This window comes from Heterocephalus glaber, unplaced genomic scaffold, assembly GCF_053883595.1.
Source record: "Heterocephalus glaber isolate CG9 unplaced genomic scaffold, H.glaber_assembly_v1.0 deba00001068, whole genome shotgun sequence".
NCBI classification, from domain to species: Eukaryota; Metazoa; Chordata; class Mammalia; order Rodentia; family Bathyergidae; genus Heterocephalus; species Heterocephalus glaber.
The window spans coordinates 801,758-814,103 of record NW_028258188.1 but is presented as its reverse complement, the minus strand read 5'-3'; the positions used below and the strand labels follow the sequence as shown (position 1 = coordinate 814,103).

General features: G+C 35.2%; 1 pseudogene; it reads right to left on the bottom strand.

Annotated features, from left to right (window-relative positions):
- Positions 1 to 11,861: 11,861 nt before the first annotated feature.
- On the bottom strand, positions 11,862 to 12,082 carry LOC101702330 (small integral membrane protein 15-like; annotated as a pseudogene).
- Positions 12,083 to 12,346: the final 264 nt, after the last annotated feature.

Below are 12,346 nucleotides of genomic sequence, written 5' to 3'. Positions count from 1 at the left end.
CTATGCCAAACACATTTGAAGGACCAGATAAAGCTCATGGCTTAGGAATGGAATTTTCTCTTCTTCCCAAAAGATAGTAAAAGAAAAGGTAGAAAATATTCAATGCTGAAGTTTTTGTTTCAACTTAAATTCACACAGGCAGTATCTACATAGCTGTAGGAGAATGCTAGGCTACTCAATGGAATTTGTAGCAGGTGGTCAACCTGCTGTATTGTTGCACTATCTGTTGTGATTTATAGATGTTTATTTGCATATGAAAAAACAATTGAGTCCACAGCAGTCAAGATCCTTAGATATTAACATGGATGCAAACAATGACTTTCAATGTGACTTTAACCTTCTCAATATTTTATAGCTCCCTTATAATAGCAATATCACCTTACATGTGTATGAGCTGTTAAAGTTTACAACATACATCCCATTTGTATTGATTCTTATAACTCCAGTGTGGGACTATCAGAACATATTATTCCTATTTTATAAGTAAGAAAGCCAAACAACAGGAGAATGATATTTATATGCAAAAACAAACAACAATAAAACACTTAAACCTCCTATCATACACAAAAGTTAACTCAAATATATTACAGACTTCTCTTTAAGACATAAAAATAGGAAAACAATTGAATAGTCATTTTTCAATGAAAAAATGTGAACAGTCAATAAGCACATGAACAAATGGCCAACATGGAACTACAAGTCAAACCACAATGAACTACCACTCCATACTCACTAGGATGTCTACAATAAAAAAAGATGGACTGGATGTGGTAGTATATGCTTGTAATTTCAGCTATTCATGTGGAGGCAGGAGGATTACAAGTTTAAGGCCAACCTGGGCAACTTAACTAGACCTTGTCTTAAGAAGTAAAAATAGGGCCGGGATTTAACTCAGTGGCGCTACACTTGCCTCACAAGCGCAAGGTCCTGAATTCGATCTCTGGTACTGAAGAGAAAAAAGAAAAAAGAAAAGAAAAGTAAAAATAGCTGGGGATGTAGACCTGTGTGACCTGGGTTCAATCACCAGTGTAAAAAAAAAATGGGTACTAATAGTTCTGGTGAGGATGTAGAGCAATTGGAATACTCACACACTGTTAGTATGAATATAAAATGGTGCCAGTTTCATGGCTCTAGAAAACAGATAGCAGCTTTTCAAAAAGTGAAGCATAGAATAACCAAATGATCCAGCAATTCCACTCCTAGATATATATCCAAGACAATTGAAAACATATGCTATACAAAGACTTGTACATGACTGTACATAGTGGCATCATTCATAATACCGAAAAGTGTGAACAACTCAAATGTCTATCAATTAATACATGAATAAATAAAATGTGGTATAACAGTTTAATAGAATATTACTCTAAAAAAGAATGAAATATTGATAATGGCACTATATGAACAAACCTCAAAAACATTATATTCAGTGAAAGAAGCCAGGCACTGGAGTCCACATATTGTAGGAATCTAGAAAGAGAAAGTCTGTAAAAGTAGAGAGCAGTTCTGTGGTTGCCTGGGGCTGAAGCTAGGAGCAGGGACGGACAACAAATTGGCAAAAAGGAAACTTTTTAGGGTAATAGAAATGTTCTAAAACTGAATTGTGGTGATAGTTGCACAGCTCTATAAATTTGCTGAACTGTATACACACAATGGGTGAACGTTATGATATGTAATTATGCCTCAATAAAGCTAATTTATAAAAAAATCACTAAAGAAACCTGCACTAAAAAGAACAAGGAATCAGCAAAGAGGGACTAAAAGATGTTTTCCCTGTCTCCTTTAACACCTGTCTGAGAAACAGTGGTAATAATAATAAGCCTTTCCACAAGGTTAATATTATCACAGGGGAAGTATGATTCTACCAGGCTTTGAAATACAAAATAATTCAAGATGCTTGGTGGTACTGCTATTTTGACCTAATCCATAGTATATTCATATTGAAAGAAGGGAAAGGAAAAATTATGAGAAAAGAAAAAAATGGAAACAAAGTCTATGTAAATAGGGAAGGGTGGAGGGGATCAAGGGTACACAGGTAATGGGGAAAAAATAAGAACCAAGATACATCATGTACAGGTACAAGCACCCAATGATAAATGTAAACGTATTGTATACCTGAAATGTACCAATAAAAGAATTTAAGCGAGGACCGGGAATTTAGCTCAGTGGTTTTGCCACCTGCTACGCAAGCGCAAAGACCCAAGTTCGATCCCCAGTACCAAAAAAAAAAAAAAAGAATTTAAGCGAATAAACAATTTCTACTTTTTCCTATTTATATTTCATAAACCCAGGGAAATTTTGTAGTCCACAGCTACATTGTAATGTGAATAGACCCTAAAACATATCAGAAAGCATTATTCTATATAATTTCCAAAATACATGATAATTCAGTTCTTTAAAATTAGCCGAAAATTTAATATCATTGACTTACAGTGTGGCTAATAAAGCTCAGAGCATCTTCAAAATAGCCCCAAACTTCTTTCAGGGAACAGAATTCTGCACTCGATACCCAATCTGGCACTAAAAGTTTGACCAAATTGAGTATGCATTTGCTGAAAATCAAAAAAGAGAGAAATCAACCTATAAGGAAAGAAATCATTGACTTTATGACTAAGTAAAACCTGGAGCTCATCCCAGACTAAGAGCTTCAAAACACTTCTGTTCTTCCTTCACTTTTATATGGCCTCTAACATCTGAAGACAGATGTTTGAAGCTATAAAAGGGGTCAGCCCATCTTTCCTTTTATCAGGAAATCCTAGCATGAAACCTCCACTCCTTCCCACTCCTCCATCAACTTTTAAATTTTCTTAGGGGGTCTTTGACTATAGTTCTTTTGGCTATTTAAAAGCCTGTATTAGGTACTGAATTATGTTTATTAACCTGTATTTCAAAACATCAATTGATTCTTTCTTTTTGTGAAGCAATAAAGCCCTGTTCAAGGCCCTGAGAGCAATGGAAGGATAATATGCAGGCATTTCCATTGCTAACACTAAAGGAAGGTAAGAAAAAAATAGTAAACACCATAATCTTATCCATCGGTTTTCATCCCAGGCTACAACTTGCTTCCTCTAGTGAAACTTGACTGAAACAGATTAGCGACCATATATATATAGGTATGCGCGCACACACACACACACACACACACACACACACATGCACACACACAATAAAGATGAGTTTTATAAAATGATGAATCCACAATTGTTTTAAAGATAGCCTCTTCTTTCTGGGCAGAGTAACATGCTAGGATTGCCAGGTTATATCTTTTCTTCAGTAAACATTAACAGAAAACCTACTATCATCTCTTTGACCCTACACACGGTTATACAGGTGAAGCAGCAATCTTATGAATAACAGTCAAGGAGGGGCACACCAAGAAAGAAAGAGAAAGCAGATCAGTAAAAGGTACTAACCAATAGCAGATTTAACATAATATACTGTCTTTTTCTTGCCAGATGCTAAAAATAGGAAACAGTTGACAAGACAGTATCAGAAATAACTAACCCCCAGATTCTTTTAACAGGCCTCTAGAATTGGAGTTCCATTATACAGGAGCTGTGGTCAGAATCATGTGTTCATCAAGTATACATGCTTCATGGCTCTAGGAATTCTGTCTCAGCAAGACTAAGGAAAGGCAAATGTGATTGTTGCATGCTTGAGGTAACCTAATCACTTTATTAACCACACTACTGCTTCCTGAGCAGGGTGAGAGAAAAAGGGAGGATAATTAGGCCATTTCCTGTAGTGTAATCCCCCACCAAAGGCTCTGAGCCCTCAAATACTACTTACAGCTGAACCAGAAATCTGAGAGTAGCAATTGAGTTATAACTATTTTCGATATTTCTCTGTACATTTTAAATACATAGCTAAGATTGTATCACCTTTGATCAGTGAAGCAATTACTATTTCTAGCTAGCTGAGAGAAACCAACATTTTGAAGTTTGAGCTCCCCCTATTGTGTAGTTACATAATTAAATTCCACACATAGAATAAATTTGAGTACATATTATGAGCAACGCACTTCCCTAGAGTTTATAAACACAATAGGTGCATGTAATTTTTTCATGACCCTAAGGATATTATACTTTCATAGAGTGAAAAAGATAAATGCACAAAGGACTGTAATACAAAATAGGGAGAAAAAAGCGCTTTGAGGAAAAGTTATTCACTGGAGGAAGGAAGAGTAAAGAGAGCAAAGAAAATAGCAGGATCTAAATGGGCACTAGCCTTAAAAAGCATAAACATAGATCTTACATGCAATTGTTTCAAATGTTTTACTTTTTTTTCCTTAAATTCTTTTATTGGTACATTTTAGGTATACAATACTTTTACATTTATCATTGGGTGCGTGTACCTGTACATGATGTATCTTGGTTCTTATTTTTTCCCCATTACCTGTGCGCCCTTCAACCCTCCACCCTTCCCTGTTTACCTAGACTTCAGAAACAATGTCTCACATGGATCATTTGAGAAGTCGCCTAAGAAAGAAGCAAAAATGCAACATTCTCTGTGATTTCATTTCATTATTCTCTCCTGTTCAATCTCTCTGTAGACATTTTCCTGTTCAGGAAAATTTATTTTACTTTCAATTTGAGGGTCATCCTAGCCCCTGTAGACAGATTTTTTTTTTTTAACCTGGTACTGGGGATCAAACTAGGGACCTTGCACTTGTGAGGCAGGTGGCGGCACCACTGAGCTAAATCCCCAGCCTGGCAGATTTTTTTTTTTTAACATTTTCAAATCTATAAGCTCACCACTAATTTTAGCACCTTGTAATACATTCATTAGGACTGCCTATACATTTTCTGAAACCTTTTCTATGTTGCTAAAAATTAGCCTGAAAAAGTCCCGCTGCTATTGAGATTCTAATTAAAACCAAATGTTTACCTGCCTCTGTGAACTTACAACTATGCCTATGTTCACTCTCATGGCTGAGTTAAATGGAAAATATGGTGCCTCATAAACTAACAGCTGTTTTCCTTTCAGCAAAGTAGAAGTCCCCAAAGTGTTTCATTTAGTCAGTCAACAGTACTTTTTGAGTTCACCACAGGAAGTATCTTATATCAGATGCCATAAACCATACTATGTTAAGACAGTTTTCATTCACCCTTAGTAGAGTAAACATTAAAAAAATTTTGAAGTATAGCATGCACGCAGTAAACTGAAGTGCTCTAAGCTTTAGCAAACAGCTTGATGGATTTTCATGTATGTTTAAACTTATTTAATCACTACCCAGATCATAATAAAGAACAATTTCCGACACATTAGAAGGTTCCCTTGTATTCCTTTCCAGTCAATGACACTTCATGAGAGGTAACAAATATTTTTACTTCTGTCATAATTGATTTTATTGCTCATTCTTGAACTTTATTGCGCATTCATAGAAATATAACTTTTGAGTATTAACCTTGTATCCTGTGAGTTACTAAATTCACTTATTAGTTCTAGTAGCTATTTTGTAGATTTTTTGGAATTTTCTTTTCTTTTTTTCTTTTTTTTGGTACCAGGGATAGAACTTGGGTTGGCATTTTCTATATAAAAAATCATGTCATCCTCAAATAGTCTTATTTAATTTCTTTCACTATATATGTTTTTTCCTCAATTCTTTTGCTTGTCTTATTACACTATCAGGGACCTCTATATTGAACAAGAGTGCTGACAATAGATATCCTTGACTGGGGGAAAGTATTCAATCTTTCATTGTGAAGTATGACAATAGTTGTAAGCTTTATTTTTGTAGATGGCCTTTAACAGGTTGAGGAATTTTTTAGTTTTCTGAGAGTTTTATCATCAAAATTTTAAACAATCTTGCTGAATTTTGACAGATACTTCTGCATTTACTGAGATGATTTTATGTTTTTCTTTTATCTGTTCATATAGTGAATTGAATTTATACTCTTGAATCTGGGATAAACATCACTTGGTTATGATGTATTATGCTTTCCATGTTACTAAATTAAATGTGATAATACCTTGTTGAGGCTTTCTACATCTATTTTCATGAGAGATATTGGTCTGAAGTTTTCTTATGTGTCTTTGTATAGTTTTGATCTCCTAAAGTGAACTAGGAATTGTGCCTTCCTCTCTTTTTATTTTTGGCAGTCCTGGGGATTGAACCCTGGGCCATGTGCATACTAGCAAGTGCTCCCCCACTGAGATACATTCCTATTCCATGCTCTCCTCTTTTTTAGAGAATTCATACAAAATTGGTATTACATGTTTTTTAATTATTTTGTAGAATTCTTCAGTGAGATTTCCTTTGTTGGAAGATTAACTATAAATTCAGTTTATTTAATAGATACAAGACTATATATTCTCCCAAGGGAGCTTTGGTAGTTTGTGATTCTTAGAAAAAAAATTTGTCAATTTCATCTAAGACTTAAAATTCATGGGCATAATTAGAGAAGTGAAAATTGAAACAACACTGAGATTCCATCTTACCCCAGAAAGAATGGCTATAAAGAAGAAATCAAATAATATCAAATGATGGAGATCTTGGAGTAGGGGAAGGAATGCTTCTATGTTGTTGGTTGGAAAGTAAACCAGTAAAACCACTGTGGAAATCAGTATGGGGATTCTTCAAAACACTAAAAATAGAAATTCCATTGACCCAGCTATTCCCCTTCTAAGTATCTTCCTAAAAGAGTTAAAGACATCATATTACAGTGATACATGCACACCCATGTTTATAGAAGCACAATTAATAATAACTAAACCTTGGAAACAGCCTATATGTTCATAAACACATGAACAGATAAAGATAATGTAGCATTTATATACAATGGAGTACTACTGTGACATAAAAAGGATAAACTTTAGTCATTTGTAGGAAAACAGATGCACCTTGAAACCATAATGTTAAGTGAAATAATTCAAACACATAAGGTTAAATATCACATAGTTTATCTTATATGAGAAACCCAAAATATAAATAAACAGCAAAATAAAAGATAGATAATAGGAAACTGGGAGGTAGATCTTTTTGCAAAAGGGAAGAGGACGAAGAGATGGAGGGAGGGGGGAGTGAGAAGAGGGGAAGGGGATGAACAAAGAATTAAGATGTATTATGTATATGTACCAACTCCCCATGGGGACTATAATCATTACCTATTGCAAATATGTACTAATAAAAAATAAAAATTGAAGTCAGGCATGATGGTGCACACCTATAATCCCAGCATTTGGGAGGCTGAGGCAGGAGGTATCAGAGTGAGTTCAAGGACAGCCTGGGCTGTATAGTGAGTTCAAGGCTAGTTTGAACTACATAGCAAGACCCTGTCTCAAAAAAACCAAAATAAATAAATAATATTTGAAACAAAAATCATGGGCATAATGATGTTCATAATATTCCCTCATTATGCTTTTAAGTTTCTGTAGGATTTCTTGTGATGGCTCCACCTTCATTCTTGATACTGTGTTTTACTCTGCCTAGATAGAGTTGTATCTCAAAAAAAAACACAAAGAACTTTGGGTTTCATTGATTTTATCTGTTGTTTCTGTTTTAAATTTTATTGATTTGTGCTCGTATCTTTATTTCTTCTTCCTATTCTTTTGTGGTACTGGGGGTGGAACCCAAGAACTACAGCCTCAGTTCTTTTCATTTATTTATTTATTTAGTTTTTCAGAACAAGGTCTTGGTATGTAGTTCAGAATGGCCTTGAACTCACTATGTACCCCAGGCTGACTTTGAACTTACAGTGATCCTCCTGCCTCAGCTTCCTGAGTGCTGGGATTATAGCCATGCACCACCACTCCTGGCCTAGTTATTTATTTATTTTTTTGTTCTTGTTTTTTGGTACCTGGGATTGAACTCGGGTCCTTTTTTTTTTTTTTATTAAATTCTTTTATTGGTACATTGTAGGTACACAACACAATTACATTTCTCATTGGGAATTGTACCTTTACATAATGCATCTTGGTTCTTATTTTTTCCCCATTCCTAGACCTCTCTTCACCCTCTCCACCCTTCCCTATTTACAAAGACTTTATTTCCATTTCTCATCATTTTTCCTTTCCCTTCTTTCCTTTCCCTTGCCCCTCCCACTACCCCTACCCCTTTGGACCTTTTCTTCCTATTTTACATTATCGATTATTCATTCTAATCATTGGTACATTTTAGGTATACAATATAATGACATTCATCATTGGAAATTTGCACCTTTACATAGTCTCTCTTGGTTCTTATTTTTCACCCTTGCCCAGCCCTCCCTTCAACCCCTCCAGTCCTCCCTATTTACAAAGATTTTGTTCCTGTTTTTCCACTTTCTCATGTTAATCCCATTCCCTTCTATCCTTTCCCCTAGCCCTCCCACTTCCTTCCCCTTTGCCCCTTTTCTTCCTATTTCACATTACCTATTATACATTTAGTCCTTATTTACACTTTCAGTTTCTCACACCAGAGAAACTATTCAGTATTTACACATCTGTGTCCTATTTATTTCACTTAAAAGTATTGCCTCGATGTGCATCCACTTAGCTATAAATGTCTCTAATTTCTCATTTTTTATGGCTGAGTAGTACTCCATTCTATTAAAAAACCCCACATTTTCTTTATCCAGTCTCCAGTTGATGGGCATTTGGGCTGTTTCCAAGTTTTAGCTATTACAAACTGAGCTGCTATGAACATGGGCGCACATATATCACTGTGGTATGATTCTTTTAATTCTTTGGGGAAGATCCCCAGCAGTGGAAGAGCAGGGTCAAATGGGACTTCCAGTCCTAGTTCTTTGAGGTATCTCCATAGTGATTTCCACAGTGCTTGCACCAGTCTACACTCCCACCAGCAGTGGAGCAGGGTTCCTCTTTCCCCACAGCCCCGCCAGCATTTGTTATTGGTTGATTTCATGATAGGGTCCATTCTTTCTGGAGTGAAGTGGAATCTCAGTGTTGTTTTCATTTGCATCTCTCGAATGACCAGTGGTGTTGAAAATTTTTTGTGTATTTATTTACTATTTCTACTTCTTTGAGAAATGTCTGTTCATTTCAGATGCCCATTTTTGGATTGGGTCTTTAAATTTGGGAGGTCTGATCTTTTTAATGAACTCGGGTCCTTGAGCTTGCGAGGCAGGGGGTGGAACCACTGAGCTAAATCTCCGGCCCCCTAGGTATTTATTTTTGAGACAGGCTCTCATTAAGTTGCCCAGGCTGGCCTCAAATTTGCAATTCTCCTGTCTCAGCCTCCCAAGTAATTTAGATTAAAGGCGTGGGCTATTGTGCTATTTTTTCTAGTTTCCTAAATTAGAAGCTTAGATTATCTGAGGTCTTTTTTCTTTTTTCTAATAGAGGCACTTAATGCTTAATATTTTTGTCTAGATGCTGCTTTATCTGTTTCTTTCAAGTTTGTAAATGTTGGGTTTTCATTTTCATTTACTTCAGAATATTCCCTTTTACCTTTGTCACTTCCTTTTTGGCCCATTGGATTATGTAGAAGTATGTTGTTTAATATCAAAATGTTGGGATATTTTACAGATAATTTTGTGTTACAAAGTAAGTTAATTCCAGTATGGTCAAAAGAAATGGTTTGATATTCTAATACTTCATATTTTTTTGTCATGCTGGACATTGAAGCCAGAGTCTCACAGATGCTAGACAAACACTCCATCACTGAGCTAAGATTTCTATAAAGAATACAAAATTCATCTCAATATCTAGTTTCATTTTTACATTAGAGATATTGGACACTTATTATAACTTAAAATTCATTATTAAGGGTTCAGAAAATATTAAATAAACCATTAAATAATACATTGAATAAAATTACTGAACCATGAATTTATATAAATCATGTTTAATAGTCAAGTTTCCCTTGTATTACTTTACTGAAAGAACCCTTTAGTGTAATTTTTCTAATAACAGCACATCCTCATTTTGACATAATTTACCCTATTCATGCAATTACTACTATTCTCAACAAATTTTTTCCAAACTCCAAAGCTTTCTTTACCTTTTATGAAGTATGACTAAAGTGTTAACTCTTTCAGAGTCTGTTAAAAGAAATTTGCAGCCAGGTGTGGTGGCACACGCCTGTAACACCAGCTACACAGAAGGATGCTGAGAAAGGAGGATTGCAAATTCAAGGTCAGACTGGGCAACTTAGTAAGGCTTTATCTTAAAATAAAAAATAAAAAGGGCTGGGTTGAAGCTTAGTGGTACAGTCCTTGATTAGTATGTGAAAGACCCTGGATTCAGTCCTCAGCAAGGGGGCAAGGGAAGGGTTGAAATTTTAATTTTCACCTGCTTGATTAAAAAGAATAGAATGTCACTACTACATGAATTAAAACAAAGAATAGAATAAAAAACAAAAGTAGTATTTCCATAGTCAGCAAATTATTTGAAAAGCCATTTACACTACATCACAGTTCCAATTAGCATAAGAAAAATGGTTCTAAGTTGTCTTAGTTACTTTTCTTGTTGCTGAGAAAAAATACCTGACAAAGTTAAAGGGGGAAGGTTTATTTAGCTCACAGTTTATAGAGGTTTCAGTCCATAATTGGCTGTCTCTAAGGTGGACTACTATGGAAGACAGGACTTGAGGATAAACAGTTCATGGCAGCCAGAAGGTAGCAAAAGCAACAAGGGACCTTAATAGTATCTTTCTGCCCCTTTTATCTTATCCAGACTACCAGGATTAGGGCAGTGCCAAACCAATCAGTGTACTGGTTTAGTAGTTACATGCCCTTAACCCTAGCATCACACACTCTAGATTCAGCCACCTCTGAAAAAGTCCCACCTAAGACTGCATAAGGCTTTAGGGGGAAATCTAAACATAAACCATAACACAAGTGTTTGGCATTTTTACTGCAAGCTTTAGATCATAGTGTTACTCTTCTCAGCAACTCATCTCTAAGAAAATAACAGTGTTGATAAGTACAAAAATTATTGTATCCAGTATGTGGTATTATATGTAGTCAAGATAATAAGAGAATTCTTCATAAAACTATGTTTAAAAATGTAGAATGTCTTTAATAATTATTAGTTGTCTCAAAGGCTAAGACAGAAAAATGGGGAAAATAGAAGTATTCATTAATATTTTGTTTTGAGAAGCCAGAAATAATTCTATTCCAAGAAATAAGCAATAATGACAAAATATGTGATTAATATGCTTTATCTCTCTTAAGCCAAAGCATACTTTTTACCTCAGAGAGGGCAATTTTAATATCTTTTTGTACAACAGACCCCATTTTAAACCACTATCTATAAAGAGTTAATAATCTAAAGACATTTTTCTCCACAGGATGTTTTAATTTCAGTAAATAAGCTGAAAAATGGTAAATGACTAAATCAGGTTTAAAAATTTGTACTTCAGGTTGAGTATCTTATCTGAAAATGATTGGGACCAGAAGTGTTTTGAGTTTTTTCAGATTTTGAATATTTGCATATGCCGATGAGATATGTTAAGGATGAGATCCAAGTCTAAACACAAAATTTATGTTTCATACACATCTTATACATGTAGCCTGAAGATAATTTTATGCAGTAGTTTTAGTGCACCTGTGTTTTGACTATGATCCACCGCATAAAGTTGGGTATGAAAATTTCCACATCTGGCATCATGTCTATACTTAAAATGTTTATAGTTTAAAGGGCATTTTGAGTTTTGGATTTTCAGATTGGGGATTCTCAAGTTGTATAATAAATGCTAAGTTACATTAACATCCAATAGATTCCAATAACCTTCAATACTCAAGCCTAAAGTTACTACAGTATTGAGATAAAAACTAGCAAGATTTTTTTTCTATATGGTCAGGTTTCATTTAGCAAATTAATACCATTATGAAATTCAAAGAAACCTTAGTGGATCCTGCCAAAGCTGCATAATTTTCCAAATAATTTTTCTCTGATTGCAGAGTATGTTTATCCTTTCAATCTTTTAAAAATTGTTTAGCTTTTGCAATATTTTCTGAATTTTTTGTTTCTTCTTTTGCTGCTTCTCTCTGAATTCGATTGTCTTACTCTATTTCCAGGACATTATAGCACTTGCTGGGAACAGTGGAATAAAGGCCAAATAACTATTTTAAGGAAGCCATGTGAGTTCTTTGCCGCCCATTCCACAACATACTCAATGAAACTTTATGTCAAACATCTTTGCAGCGGCTTTAGGAAAAGTGAAGCTTGAGTAGTAATATCTAACTTTCTTTGTCCTGGGATTACAATCACAATCTCAAAAGAGCCTCAGTTATTTGTCTTCTTTCATTCCACCTTACACTTCTGAGAGGTTTAAATTCTTAACAGGGCCACTGGCCTGTGAGAGCCCTGTTCACTCATGCCCCTCAGCCTTAGCAATCATAGGCCCTTGTCCTGCCACTGGCCAGGCAGGCCCACACAGCTGGGGTCACTGGGAATCCTG